Here is a 15,465-nt window from a genome sequence, read left to right on the forward strand (position 1 = left end):
TTGAACAAGAGCAGCAGCAGTAGTAGTATTAGCAGAAGTACTCCTCCATTGATCACCTTTGCAAGGATAGCGGACATGTCATGGCGTTACAGTTTAAAATTAAAAACGTAACTCACCCGTTAATACACACACACACATTGACCTTATAGTGCACATAGAAAAAAAATGTGTACTTTTTCCATTGGCGGATTAAATATTAACATTTACTTAGGATATAAGCAGTGTGCACCTGCGAACACTCATCCATGTTGTGTTGTTGTTGTGGTCTTCAGTCCTGAGACTAGTTTAATTTAGCTCTCCATGCTACTCTATGCTGTGCAAGCTTCTTCATCTCCCAGTACCTACTGCAACCTACATCCTTCTGAACCTGCTTAGTGTATTCATCTCTTGGTCTCCCTCTATGATTTTTACCCTCCACGCTGCCCTCCAATACTAAATTGGTGATCCCTTGATGCCTCAGAACATGTCCTACCAACTGATCCTTCCTTATAGTCAAGTTGTGCCACAAACTCCTCTTCTCCCCAATTCTATTCAATACCTCCTCATTAGTTATGTGATCTACCCATCTAATCTTCAGTATTCTTCTGTAACACCACATTTCGAATGCTTCTATTCTCTTCTTGTCCAAACTATTTATTGTCCATGTTTCACTTCCATACATGGCTACACTCCTTACAAATACTTTCAGAAATGACTTCCTGACATTTAAATCTATACTCAATGTTAACAAATTTTTCTTCTTCAGAAATGCTTTCCTTGCCATTGCCAGTCTACTTTTTATATCCTCTTTACTTCAACCACCATCAGTTATTTTGCTCCCCATAAAGCAAAACTCCTTTACTACTTTTAGTGTCTCTTTTCCTAATCTAATTCCCTCAGCATCACCCGACTTAATTTGACTACATTCCATTAGCATCGTTTTTCTTTTGTTGATGTTCATTTTATACCATCCTTTCAAGACATCGTCCATTCCATTCAACTGCTCTTCCAAGTCCTTTGCTGTCTCTGACAGAATTACAATGTCATCGGCAAACCTCAAAGTTTTTATTTCTTCTCCATGGATTTTAATACCTACTCTGAACTTTTCTTTTGTTCCCTTTACTGCTTGCTCAATATACAAATTGAATAACATCCTGGAGAGGATACAACCCTGTCTCACTCCCTTCCCAACCACTGCTTCTGTATCATGTCCCTCGACTCTTATAACTGCCATCTGGTTTCTGTACAAATTATATATAGCCTTTCGCTCCCTGTATTTTACCCCTGCCACCTTTAGAATTTGAAAGAGAGTATTCCAGTCAACATCGTCAAAAGCTTTCGCTAAGTCTACAAATGCTAGAAACATAGGTTTGCCTTTTCTTAATCTAGCTTCTAAGATAAGCCGTAGGGTCAGTATTGCCTCACGTGTTCCAATATTTCTACGGAATCCAAACTGATCTTCCCTGAAGTCGGCTTCTACCAGGTTTTCCATTCATCTGTAAAGAATTCACGTTAGTATTTTGCAGCTGTGACTTATTAAACTGATAGTTTGGTAATTTTCACATCTGTCAACATCTGCTTTCTTTGGGATTGGGACTGGGTTACATCTATATAGCACGTGAATGTTAGATTAATAAAATTTTGTTTCTACAATTATGAAAAGGATAGATTGCTACCTAACATAGAGATGACACATTGTGTCTGTCTGCAACTCAGCAAGTCATCTTTAAGGTGAATACTAACTTATGCTTTTCAAAAATGTTGATATTCCAACCTGGACTTTTCACTGTAAAATTTTATTTCACTAACAGAAGCTCTAACATATGCTATGGACTTTGATATTTTATCAATATCTAACTAACATAATACACAATGGTCAAGACATTAAAACCTCCTGTTATAATTGACATTAATTACCTCCATTCACATACTAGAAATCCACTTTCTAGACAAGTATGAAAACTGATGGTCATTAAAACTGGAACACCAAGTAGTTGGTATTCAACAAACATCACATTGACACAAGCTGTACTACATGCTTGGATATGCAGATGATCAGAATCTCAGTACTGCTCCATAATGCTGGTAGCATCTCATTCAGAAATCGTATTTGAATATTTGTTTCTTGTGAGAAGATTTCACCTTGGGTAAGAAGGAGACACATCTGCTGGCACAAGTCAGGATTCAACAGTGCCAAGATTGTGGTTTATTATTTTGTAACATTGTCAGGATCATACAATTGTCATTTAAATATTGATTCACTGGGTTCTAGAGGGCTGTACTAAACACCATGCAGTACCTCAAGGGTCATGTCCTAAATGGACAGATTTTGATTGCTTGACCATACATAGTCATATAGAACCATAACATGCCTTGAGTCAGGAAATGGGCTTGTTTTCAGCAAGTCCAATATCCACATGGACAATGTGATGATGTATGGATTACTATGGACTGTCACCAAGGTGACCTTTGTTGCAGATTCCCTTGACATAGTAGCAGAGAGAGGCACGCTATCAATAAATCACCATGATAACACCGGACACGTGAGTCTGAAAGAGTAAAATGAGTCCCAATTCTGTGTACAGTATCCCAAAGTATGTATCCACTTGTGGGGATGGGGGCTCCAAGGAGAAAGAACATTGCCAGACTGCATTTGTCATCACCAAATGAACCCATCACATGGTAAGATGGTATGTGGTGCCAATGAGTAAACTACAGAATCACCTCTGATTCACATAGCATTCTTCAAACAGCAGCCATTACATTTCTGATATGTTGAAGCCAGATTCTGTGCCCTATATTTGTGGTTTCTGTGACTACATCTACATCTACATGGTTACTCTGAAATTCACACCATTTTCATACTACTTCTCTACCAGTCCACTCTCGAATGGCACGTGGGAAAAAGGAAAACTTAAATCTTTCTATTTGAGCTCTGATTTCTCTTATTTTATTATGATGATCATTTCTCCTCATGTAGGTTTATTTATGCATTCGGAAGAGAAAGTTGGTGATTGAAATTTTGTAAATAGATCTCGCTGCAAAGAAAACTGCCTTTGTTTCAGTGACTGCCACCCCAACTCGCGTATCATATCAGTGACACTCTCACCCCTATTGCACGATAACATGAAATGAGCTGCCATTCTTTGCAATTTTTCGATGTCCTCTGTGAATCCTACCTGGTAAGGATCCCATACCGCACAGCAATTTTCCAGCAGAGGACGGACAAGTGTAATGTAGGCTGGCTCTTTAGTGGGTTTGTCGCATCTTTTAAGTATTCTGCCAACAAAGTGCAGTCTTTGTTTTGCCTTCTCCACAATATTATCTATGTGGTCTTTCCAATTTAAGTTGCTTGTAATTGTAATTCCTAGGTATTTAGTCGAATTGCCAGCCCTTAGATTTGTGTGATTTATTGTATACCCAAAATGCATTGGTTTTCTTTTAGTACCCATGTGGATGACCTTGCACTTTTCTTTGTTTAGTGCTAATTGGCACTTTTCGCACCATACCGAAATTCTCTCTAGATCATTTTGTAGTTGGAATTGATCATCTGATGATTTTACTAGATGGTAAATTACAGCATCATCTGCAAACAATCTAAGGGGGCTGCTCAGATTATCACCTAGATCATTTATATAAATCAGGAACAGCAGAGGGCTTATGACACTACCTTGCGGAATGCCAGATATCACTTCCATTCTACTTGAAGATTTACCGTGTACCACTATGAACTGTGACCTCTCTGAGAGAAAATCACGAATCCAGTCACACAATGGAGATGATACTCCTTATGCATGCAATTTGATTAATATATTTAAAAACAAAGATGATGTGACTTACCATACGAAAGCACTGGTAAGTCACATCATCTTTGTTTTTAAATATATTTTCCCTGCATGGAATGTTTCCCTCTATTATATTCACATCATCAATTTGACTAATAGTCGCTCATGAGGAACAGAATCAAAAGCCTTCTGGAAATCTAGGAATATGGAATCAATCTGAGATCCCTTGTCAACAGCACTCATTACTTCATGGGAATAAAGAGCTAGCTGTGTTGTACAAGAACGATATTTTCTGAATCCATGTTGGTTATGTATCAATAAGTCATTTTCTTCAAGGTGATTCATAATGTTTGAGTACAGTATATGCTCCAAAATCCTACTGCAAATTGAGGTCAGTGATATGGGTCTGTAATTCAGTGGGTTACTCCTATTTCCTTTCTTCAATATTGATGTGACCTGTGCTACTTTCCAGTCTTTATTTTCAAATGGCTCTGAGCATGGGACTTAACATCTGAGGTCATCAGTCCCCTAAAACTTAGAACTACTTAAACCTAACTAACCTAAGGACATCACACACATCCATGCCCAAGGCAGGAGCGGTCGCGTGGTTCCAAACTGAAGCACCTAGAACCGTTTGGCCACACTGGCCAGCCAGTCTTTAGGAACAGACCTTTCGTCAAGTGAGCGGTTGTATATGATTGCTAAGAAAGGCACTATTGTATCTGGATACTCTGAGAAGAACCTGATTGGTATACCATCTGGTCCAGAAGACTTGCCTTTCTTAAGTGATTTGAGTTGTTTTGCAACACCTAAGATATCTACTTTTATGTCACTCAAGCTAACAGCTGTTCTGGTTTCGAATTCCTCAGTACAGGTGACCTGCCTTTCTTTTTAACATATCCCATTCACCTACATAAAGAAGGTACTATTTCAAAAAGCAAGGATATCATTGGCACTTTTACTTTTATATATGTTCCATTCCAAGCTACATTAGGGTAACTTAATTTATAAAAATTGACATAAAATCATTGACTTTTACATCGTTTTGCTTTTTAAGAAAAATTACATATTATGAAATGTAAGAAAGCACTCAGAAAGGGAGCACAGGAACCACACGTCATACAGTTGCTTGTATGAAGGTTCAGGGTGACACAAAGACAAGTCTGTCAGGTTATGGAATCGTTTTGTTTTTCTTTTATGGACAATATAGAAGCACATATTACAAGATACTGTGTGCAGTGCTGTAGAATTGCAACAGTCTAATGTACTAAGAGCCAAAATAGTAGCAGTAATGAATCAGTGTTGAAATCATACCTTATCCTACGCACTGTTTCCCAATCAATCTTTTGCTGTGAGTGATCACCACACTATTTGTGGTGTTTTGTGAGTGGGTAGAAGTGATTACAAAGACTGATGTCTGCTTAATCTCATGAACAGATAGCATCAGAGTAGGACACAAATCTCCACTCATGCATTTCATTTATAATGCTTTTACCAATTGAACTGTTTTTGCATGACTCACAGCTACCATGAGTCAGTACATTTCTCCTCATTTATTCTTTTTTTGTCCCTTCCTTTCTTTGGTGTATTTATGGTGCAGTGGACCCACTGGAAATAGGTTTGAGCTCATTTGTTTCCTTGCCTCGAAAAAGTGTAGTGTATGAAATGGGAAGTTTTATTTTCTTCCCTCAGTCTTTATCACAATGTCATCACCCTCTGTCTGAGTATTTCAAGAATAGGTGGTTTCTAGTTTCTTTTATTATTATTTGAAATGAGGCATTTATTTTGGCTTCTTGTGACAAATTGTAAGCAATGTGTTTCTTTCTTATTGCACTTTGTTTTAGTCTGGTAGAGCTTCATGATTTATAACACATAAGAAACCTAACTTAGTCATAGTTAAATAAATCTATTCGCCAAGCAGCAGCAGAACACAGACATTGAAGATTATAATTTGGCAAGTTTTGCGGAGCCAGTGGCCCCTCCTTCAGGCAGAAGGGTTGAAGGGAAAGAAAGAGATGTGAAGGAAAAGGACTGGAGAGGTCCATGGAAAGGGGTAGATTTTGGGAAAATCACCCAGAGCTATGGGTCAGGGGAGACTTAACCAGACGGGATGAGAAGGAACTGCACCAGAAGAGATTTGAAAATCTGAAATGAGATCCATTTTGTCTGAGATTTTGCCCACAACCCTCCCAATCTTTGCAATATTCCTCTCAAGTCCTATGCTCCTTCTGCACCCATTTCTCTACCCCATGGCTCCGGAGGTAAAATAGTCCCCCATTCGGATCTCCAGGCGGGGACTACTCAAGAGGACGTCGTTATTAGGAGAAAGAAAACTGGCGTTTTACAGATCGGAGCGTGGAATGTCAGATCCCTTAATCGGGCAGGTAGGTCAGAAAATTTAAAAAGGGAAATGGATAGGTTAAAGTTAGATATAGTGGGAATTAGTGAAGTTCGGTGGCAGGAGGAACAAGACGTTTGGTCAGGTGATTACAGGGTTATAAATACAAAATCAAATAGGGGTAATGCAGGAGTAGGTTTAATAATGAATAAAAAAATAGGAGTGCGGGTAAGCTACTACAAACAGCTTAGTGAACGCATTATTGTGGCCAAGATAGACACAAAGCCCATGCCTACTACAGTAGTACAAGTTTATATGCCAACTAGCTCTGCAGATGATGAAGAAATTGATGAAATGTATGACGAGATAAAAGAAATTATTCAGGTAGTGAAGGGAGACGAAAATTTAATAGTCATGGGTGACTGTAATTCGTCAGTAGGAAAAGGGAGAGAAGGAAACATAGTAGGTGAATATGGATTGGGGGGAAGAAATGAAAGAGGAAGCCGCCTTGTAGAATTTTGCACAGAGCATAACTTAATCATAGCTAACACTTGGTTCAAGAATCATAAAAGAAGGTTGTATACCTGGAAGAATCCTGGAGATACTAAAAGGTATCAGATAGATTATACAATGGTAAGACAGAGATTTAGGAAACAGGTTTTAAATTGTAAGACATTTGCAGGGGCAGATGTGGATTCTGACCACAATCTATTGGTTATGAACTGCAGATTGAAACTGAAGAAACTGCAAAAAGGTGGGAATTTAAGGAGATGGGACCTGGATAAACTGAAAGAACCAGAGGTTGTAGAGAGTTTGAGGGAGAGCATAAGGGAACAATTGACAGGAATGGGGGAAAGAAATACAGTAGAAGAAAAATGGGTAGCTCTGAGGGATGAAGTAGTGAAGGCAGCAGACAATCGAGTAGGTAAAAAGACTAGGGCTAGTAGAAATCCTTGGGTAACAGAAGAAATATTGAATTTAATTGATGAAAGGAGAAAATATAAAAATGCAGTAAATGAAGCAGGCAAAAAGGAATACAAACGTCTCAAAAATGAGATCGACAAGAAGTGCAAAATGGCTAAGCAGGGATGGCTAGAGGACAAATGTAAGGATGTAGAGGCTTGTCTCACTAGGGGTAAGATAGATACTGCCTACAGGAAAATTAAAGAGACCTTTGGAGAAAAGAGAACCACTTGTATGAATATCAAGAGCTCAGATGGCAACCCAGTTCTAAGCAAAGAAGGGAAGGCAGAAAGGTGGAGGAGTATATAGAGGGTCTATACAAGGGCGATGAACTTGAGGACAATATTATGGAAATGGAAGAGGATGTAGATGAAGACGAAATGGGAGATAAGATACTGCGTGAAGAGTTTGACAGAGCACTGAAAGACCTGAGTCGTAACAAGGCCCCGGGAATAGACAACTTTCCATTAGAACTACTGATGGCCTTGGGAGAGCCAATCATGACAAAACTCTACCATCTGGTGAGCAAGATGTATGAGACAGGTGAAATACCCTCAGACTTCAAGAAGAATATAATAATTCTAATCCCAAAGAAAGCAGGTGTTGACAGATGTGAAAATTACCGAACTATCAGTTTAATAAGTCACAGCTGCAAAATACTAATGCGAATTCTTCACAGACGAATGGAAAAACTGGTAGAAGCGGACCTCGGGGAAGATCAGTTTGGATTCCGTAGAAATGTTGGAACACGTGAGGCAATGCTAACCTTACGACTTATCTTAGAAGAAAGATTAAGAAAAGCCAAACCTACGTTTCTAGCATTTGTAGACTTAGAGAAAGCTTTTGACAATGTTAACTGGAATACTCTCTTTCAAATTCTGAAGGTGGCAGGGGTAAAACACAGGGAGCGAAAGGCAATTTACAATTTGAACAGAAACCAGATGGCAGTTATAAGAGTCGAGGGGCATGAAAGGGAAGCAGTGGTTGGGAAGGGAGTAAGACAGGATTGTAGCCTGTCCCCGATGTTATTCAATCTGTATATTGAGCAAGCAGTAAAGGAAACAAAAGAAAAATTCGGAGTAGGTATTAAAATTCATGGAGAAGAAGTAAAAACTTTGAGGTTCACCAATGACATTGTAATTCTGTCAGAGACAGCAAAGGACTTGGAAGAGCAGTTGAATGGAATGGACAGTGTCTTGAAAGGAGGATATAAGACGAACATCAACAAAAGCAAAACAAGGATAATGGAATGTAGTCAAATTAAATCGGGTGATGCTGAGGGAATTAGATTAGGAAATGAGACACTTAAAGTAGTAAAGGAATTTTGCTATTTAGGGAGTAAAATAACTGATGATGGTCGAAGTAGACAGGATATAAAATGTAGACTGGCAATGGCAAGGAAATCGTTTCTGAAGAAGAGAAATTTGTTAACATCGAGTATAGATTTAAGTGTCAGGAATTCGTTTCTGAAAATATTTGTATGGAGTGTAGCCATGTATGGAAGTGAAACATGGACGATAACTAGTTTGGACAAGAAGAGAATAGAAGCTTTCGAAATGTGGTGCTACAGAAGAATGCTGAAGAAAAGGTGAGTAGATCATGTAACTAATGAGGAGGTATTGAATAGGATTGGGGAGAAGAAAAGTTTGTGGCACAACTTGACTAGAAGAAGGGATCGGTTGGTAGGACATGATTTGAGGCATCAAGGGATCACAAATTTAGCATTGGAGGGCAGCGTGGAGGGTAAAAATCGTAGAGGGAGACCAAGAGATGAATACACTAAGCAGATTCAGAAGGATGTAGGTTGCAGTAGGTACTGGGAGATGAAGAAGCTTGCACAGCATAGAGTAGCATGGAGAGCTGCATCAAACCAGTCTCAGGACTGAAGACCACAACAACAACAACATGGCTCCTACCCCTGTGACACTCTCAAATGCAAGACTTGCCCTATGCACCCTCCTACCACCACCTACACCAGCCCCATAACTGGCAAAACATATACTATCAAAGGGAGAGCAACCTGTGAAATGATACATATCATATACCAGCTGTTAAGTAAACTGTCTGCATGACTACCACACATTTATCAGTCAGGATGAATGGTCATAGGCAGAGGGTGTATACTGGCAACATGCAACATCCTGTTGCAGAGCATGCTGTACAACATGACAATTGTGACCTCAATGCCAATTTCACCACACGTGCCATCTGGATTCTTCCCCTGGACACCAGTTTCTCAGAACTCCACAGGTGGGAACTAGTGTTAATACATTTCCTTGGTTCTTGCCACCAAACTGGCCTTAATTTACGTTAATTTCGTCCACCTCAGCATTCATCACAGTAGCTACTCCTTCCTTCACTCCATTTTAGTTTTCTACATCTTTCATTTTCTTAGCGGTCTATTTCTCACCACCCACTCCCTGCTCTGTTACATACAAAGTACTTAGCTTTTCATACTTACTAATTTGTGCTGGATGTTTAAGCAGTAATAGCTGTCTTGCATATTACCCTGTCTTCCACCTTTAAGCTCTTAGGTTTTCAAATTTCATCCGATGTAGTCCCCAACAGTCTTCCCTTCTCATCGTGTCTGGTAAGTCTCCTCTAACCCGCAGCTCTGGGTGATTTTCCCAAAATCTTCCCTTCTCCTAGACCTCTCCAGTCCTTCTCTTTCACCCCTCTTCCTTCCCTTTCAACCCTTCTGCCTGAATAAGGAACCAATGGCTCCAAAAGTGTGCCTAATTATAATCTTTTATGTGTGTGTTGTGCCACTGCTTGGTGAGTAGATTTTTTTTCTGTCCATCCAATTACCTTATTTTGTCAAAAATTGATTGTTTCCATAAATAATAAGTTATATTTATAATAGGGAAATTTACAGTTGTCTTTACTTTCAGTCCACTGTATTTGTGAAGCCTGTTATTTTATGGATCAGGTATCATTATAGTCAGCTGATTTTCATTGTTGATGTGACTGGTAGCTGATTTTACTTTGGTTTTCTATCTCAGTCAGTTGCATTAAAATTAGCAGATTTGATTGGTTGAATGTCCACCCCCATAGCTGAGTGGTATCAGTTTCAAGACTGTTGTACTGTATTTGCCTGTACATTCACTGGTATTCTTAATTGATAAAACTTGATATCTGTCATTTTATTTTCAAACAGCGCAAGTAGTAGAGATGCTGCCTTGAGAACTCATAGCACAGCTTTGTTCAAAATGTTGTTTTCCTGGAAGAAAATATAATTAAAAGAAGGAATGAAGGTTAAGATTTAAAATTCTATCAACAGAATCATCATTAAGAGGCTGAGCTCTAGCTCAGTTGGATAAGTATAGGAAAGAAATCATATGTAGCCTATGTTATTCAGATGCAATGATTTAGGAAACAATGAAAATTTTAATTATAATAGTCAAGTGCGGGGTTGTACCCTGTTCCTCCTTAATATGAGTTTTAGTTCAGTAACACCAGTAACAATCATCAGAGACTGCTTGGAAGCAGCTGCACTCATAGGAACGTAGACTCAGTGAGCTATATAAATTTACAGATACAAGAGGGATGCAGGTAAATTTATCACAACTGAAAACAGTAGCATATATTAGCCCAGTGTGGTGCAAGCCACTATCTATGGGGTGAACACTTGCCTGAGTTCCAGATGAAATCATATTTATGCAAAATCTCAGTATTCGTGTTCTCTGCTATTGATAATTAACATAATTTTTCCTCAGGAGGTGGTTCTAAAATGAAAAACATGTAACTTTGTGTCAGCTGCACTCAGACTGTAGAAGGGAGCTGCATGCTTACAAGTGTTACATGCATTAAATTTTATATTATTGTATGGCACTTGAAACCATTATGAATTTGTTAAAAGTAAGAAATAAAAATATTATTTCAAGCAATTTTCACAACATCTTTGATTTACTACATTTTTACCATTACAAATAAATGTCATTAAAACAAGGAACAAATGTGCATGCTTGGTTAAGAATACACAATGTTTATCTAAAATATTAAGAACTTTTATAATGATTCAAAATGATGTTTAATTTTGTTGACGTGTATGGCAGTTCAAATGGAATCCACAATTGTTTCAACAATGTCTGCACTATATTTTGTGTCAGTAGTTTTGTCCCATTCACATCTCTTCCTCATAACTTGCATTTTCCTGATAGTTGTTTCATATTTCAAGTATATTTTTATGAGGTCCTTTTTTTCCATTGACACTGGAATTTCCATCGACAAAAGTAGTCTATTATTTTGCATCTGTACAGCACCATTTTACTCCTAAAATATTTGTTATATAGGCAATGTGAATTGAAAAATAGCATAGCAGTTATACAAAACTAGATCCTATCTTAAAAATAATATGATAAATTCTGGTTGTGCTGGTTACTTCCAGACACACACATTAGTAGCTGACAATGGTTTTGAGATATTTTTTGTTGGTGAGCATATTTGGCACTTGTACCACTGTATTCAGAAATTATGTAAAAATGTAAAAACCTCTGAACTATCTTTCTGTTTTCCAATCATCAGACCTTGCAAATGGTATTTCCTTTTTCTTAGTTTTGCAGAAACAGCTTCTTCATAGATGTTCTTTTAATTTAATACTAGTTTTGTAGTGGAATGCATTTACAGATTGAAGAGAGTTTTAGTTACCGCAAAGCTATTCTAATAAATTTCCATCCTCCAGCTAATGAAATAGAGTTTTCAGCATAATTTTCCCCATTATTCTGTTTTTATTTACATAACATACTTAAAACTATCCAGACTGTGCAGCTTGTATATCTTGATGCAGTGTTTATAACTTCATGATGATGTCATTTTAATGGCCAGCAGTGTACATGTGTACATTCAGAAACTTATCATCAGTATTCATTTTTTTCTCTCTTTTTTTTCTTGTGTTAAAATGTCACAGTGTTGGATGTTGATTTGCCTTTTATACAGTGAACATCACAGACAGGTAAGAACAAGAAAGTAAAACTGTAGGCAACAAAATGATCTCTGAGACTTTGTCAGTTACTTGTACAAACATGTGTAAACAGCTGCAAAACGAAACTAATTAATATGTGAGGTTCATTTTTAGAGTAAGAACCATTAGTGCATCTTGTTCACACATCCTGTCATGTGATGTGCATTCACAGTCAATTACTGTTGGCCTGTCTCTTACTACACCACGAATACATTTCACATCTCTGCTGGTGTTGACTGTATGGTTCTACTGCTTCGTTTGTCACCATGCCAATCAGTAATCCCACTGATTGTGAGGTGTGCTTGATTATTCCATTCTTAAATGCAAAACAAGTTCATCCTACTGAAATTCCTACCAGCTTGTTGAAGTTTATAGTGTAATGAATGATGGAAATGTGCATAAATGCTGCAGGCTGTTTAATGAAGGAAGGATAAATGTTCATCATGAGGAATGATCTGGATAATCTACTGTCATGAATGAAGACTTGACACAAAAAGTTGATGAGGCAATTCACCAAAACAGGCACTTCACTATTGACAAGCTGCATCAGAAATTTCCACAAGTTTCAAAATTAGTAGTTTATCACGTTACTGACAAACTGCACAACAAAAGAATAAGTGTGAGATGGGTGCCGAAAATGTTGACAGAGGAACATAAAATGAAGCAGATGGCACATTCTTTGTCTGCTTTGGAGTGCTATCACAAGGACATTGATGACTTCTTGAGTCACATTGTGACCAGCGATGAAACACGGATTGCATTACACTCCAGAAATATAAATATCAATCCAGTGAGTCGGATCATTCAAACTCCCTGATGAAATCAGAAAACTTCAAACGAGACCCTTCAACATTGAAAATTGTGGCCCCAATTTTTGGGGACCAGAAAGGCACTCCTCTGTTAGACATTTTTGTCAAGAGGAATGACAATAAATGCTGAGAGGTACTGTGAAACACCAACAGGAACTGCTCTCTAGTGGCGTTGTTCTGCTTCATGACAATGCTTGGCCTCACATTGAAGTGAGAATAAAGATATAACTGGAGAAGTTTCATTAGGAATTACTGGGTCATCCACCATACAGTCCTGACTTAGCACCATACAGCCCTGACTTAGCACCACCAGTCTTTCATCTGTTACCAAAACTGAAGGAATTTCTCAAAACTGAAGAAATTTGTTGGTGGAAGGCACTCTGAAAATGATGACATGTTGAAAGAAACTGTTACTAACTGCTTTGATGGTCAAGTGTCAGAGATCTTTGATGCTGGGATCCAAAAGCTGGTGCCACAACTTGACGAATGTTTAAATGTTTTTGTGACTATGTTAAAAAAAAAAAAAAAAAAAAAAAAAATGTTAATACTGTAATTTGCTACTCACTGCTATATGGTGATTAGCAACTTTCCTTCTCTGGTATTGTTACATTCCATCCTGGATTTTCCATTGTTTGATTCATACTGTAATTTGTTATATAATTTACATTTATAAATAAAATTTCTCTTACTCCATCACAAATTAGTTCTTACTTTAAAAATGACACTCATACATGTGGAGACACTCACTTATAAGTGTCAACCATGTTGGCTCTTTGGTCTTGGAAATCCTTGTAACAATATTGTGAAAATTATAGTTGCTACTCACCATATAGTGAAGATGCTGAGTGGCAGATAGCACAACAAAAAGACTGTCACAAAGTGAGCTTTAGCCAACAAGGCCTTTGTTGAAAATAGACAACAGACACACACTCACATACTCACACAATGCAACACACACACACACACACACACACACACACACACACACACACACACACACGACCCTATTCTCTGGCAGCTGAAGCCAGACTGTAAGCAGCAGCTCATGATGGGAGAAGCAACTGGGAGGGAGTAAGGTGGAGGCTGGGGTGAAGAGTGTGAGGGATAGCAAGGATGGGGTGGAGGTTGGCAAAGTGCTGCTAATGGGAGCATTCAGGGATGAGGTGGAGGGAAGGTAGGGTAGCTAGGCGCAATTGGGAAGTTAGATGGTGGGCAAGGGAGAGAGGGGGGGGGGGGGTAGTGGAAAAGGAGAGATGTAAAAACACTGGATGTATCAGTGGAGTAGAAGGCTGTTAAATGCTGGAATGGGAACAGGGAAGAGGCTGGATGGGTAAGGACAATGGCTAAAGAAGTTGAAGCCAGGAAGTTTACATAAAAGTACGTTATATTGCAGGGAACATTCCCACCTGTGCAATTCAGAAAAGCTGATGATGGTGGGAAGGATACAGATTGCACAGGCTGTGAAGCAGTCATTGAAACAAAGAACATTGTGTTGGGTGGTATGCTCAGCAGCAGGGTGATCCAGTTGTTTCTTGGTCATAATTTATTAGTGGCCCGGACTGGAGTAAGTGGTCATGGGGGGGGGGGGGGGGGAGGGGGGGGGTGTATGGGCCACACTCACTGTGGTTTCCGCTGGCCACTGAATCTACACAATATCTTCGTCCACCCATACACAACCCCTGCTCCCAACCTCTTGCCTCACAGCTCATATCCCTGTTATAGATCAGATACAAGACATCATCTCACCACCACATACTCCAGTCTGCACACAAACATCACCTATCCCTATGTAGGGATACCTGTGAAACCAGTCACATGATCTACAAGCTAAGCTCAAACACTATGCTGCATTCCAAACGGGCATGACAAACAACAAGTTGTTTGTCTGCATGAATGACTACCGACAAACTGTGGCCAAGAAACAACTGGGCCACCCTGTTGCTGAGCACGCCACCCAACATGATGTTCTTAATTTCAATGACTGCTTTACAGCCTGTGCCATCTGGATTCTTCCCACCAACACGAGCTTTTCTGAACTCTTACATGTGGGAACTCTCCCTGCAGTGTATCCTACATTCCCATAACCCTTCTAGCCTCAACCTTTGTCAGTCATTGTCCTTACCCATCTAGCCTCTTCCCTGTTCCCATTGCAGCACTACACAGTCCTCCATTCCACCAACGCTCCCGGTCTTTTTTCTTCTGTTCTTCCCCACTACCCTCGTCTCTCCCCTGCCCTCTGTCTAACCTCCAGACTGCACCTAGCTGCTCTACCCTCTCTCCTCTCTCCACCTCATCCCTGCACACTCCCACAAGCAGCACTTTACTGTCCTCCATCCCTGCCCTGCTATCCCTCCCTCTCCCCACCCCAGCCTGCTCCTTATCTCGACCCAGTTGCCTCTCCCATCATGTGCTGCTGCTTGCAGTTTGGCTTCAGCTGTAGCTGTCAGAGACTTTGGTCATGTATGTATGTGTGTGTGTGTGTGTGTGTGTTGTCTAATCTCGACAAAGGTCTTGCTTGTGTAGGGCCTATTTGTCTGTCACAAGGGAATGGCCTCAGACATGGCCAACCGATTCCGCTCAAATTTTGCAGGTCGCTTGCGTACAACCTAAAACGAAGGACACTATTTCAGG

The sequence above is a fragment of the Schistocerca americana genome, chromosome 3 (assembly GCF_021461395.2).
Source record: "Schistocerca americana isolate TAMUIC-IGC-003095 chromosome 3, iqSchAmer2.1, whole genome shotgun sequence".
NCBI lineage: Eukaryota > Metazoa > Arthropoda > Insecta > Orthoptera > Acrididae > Schistocerca > Schistocerca americana.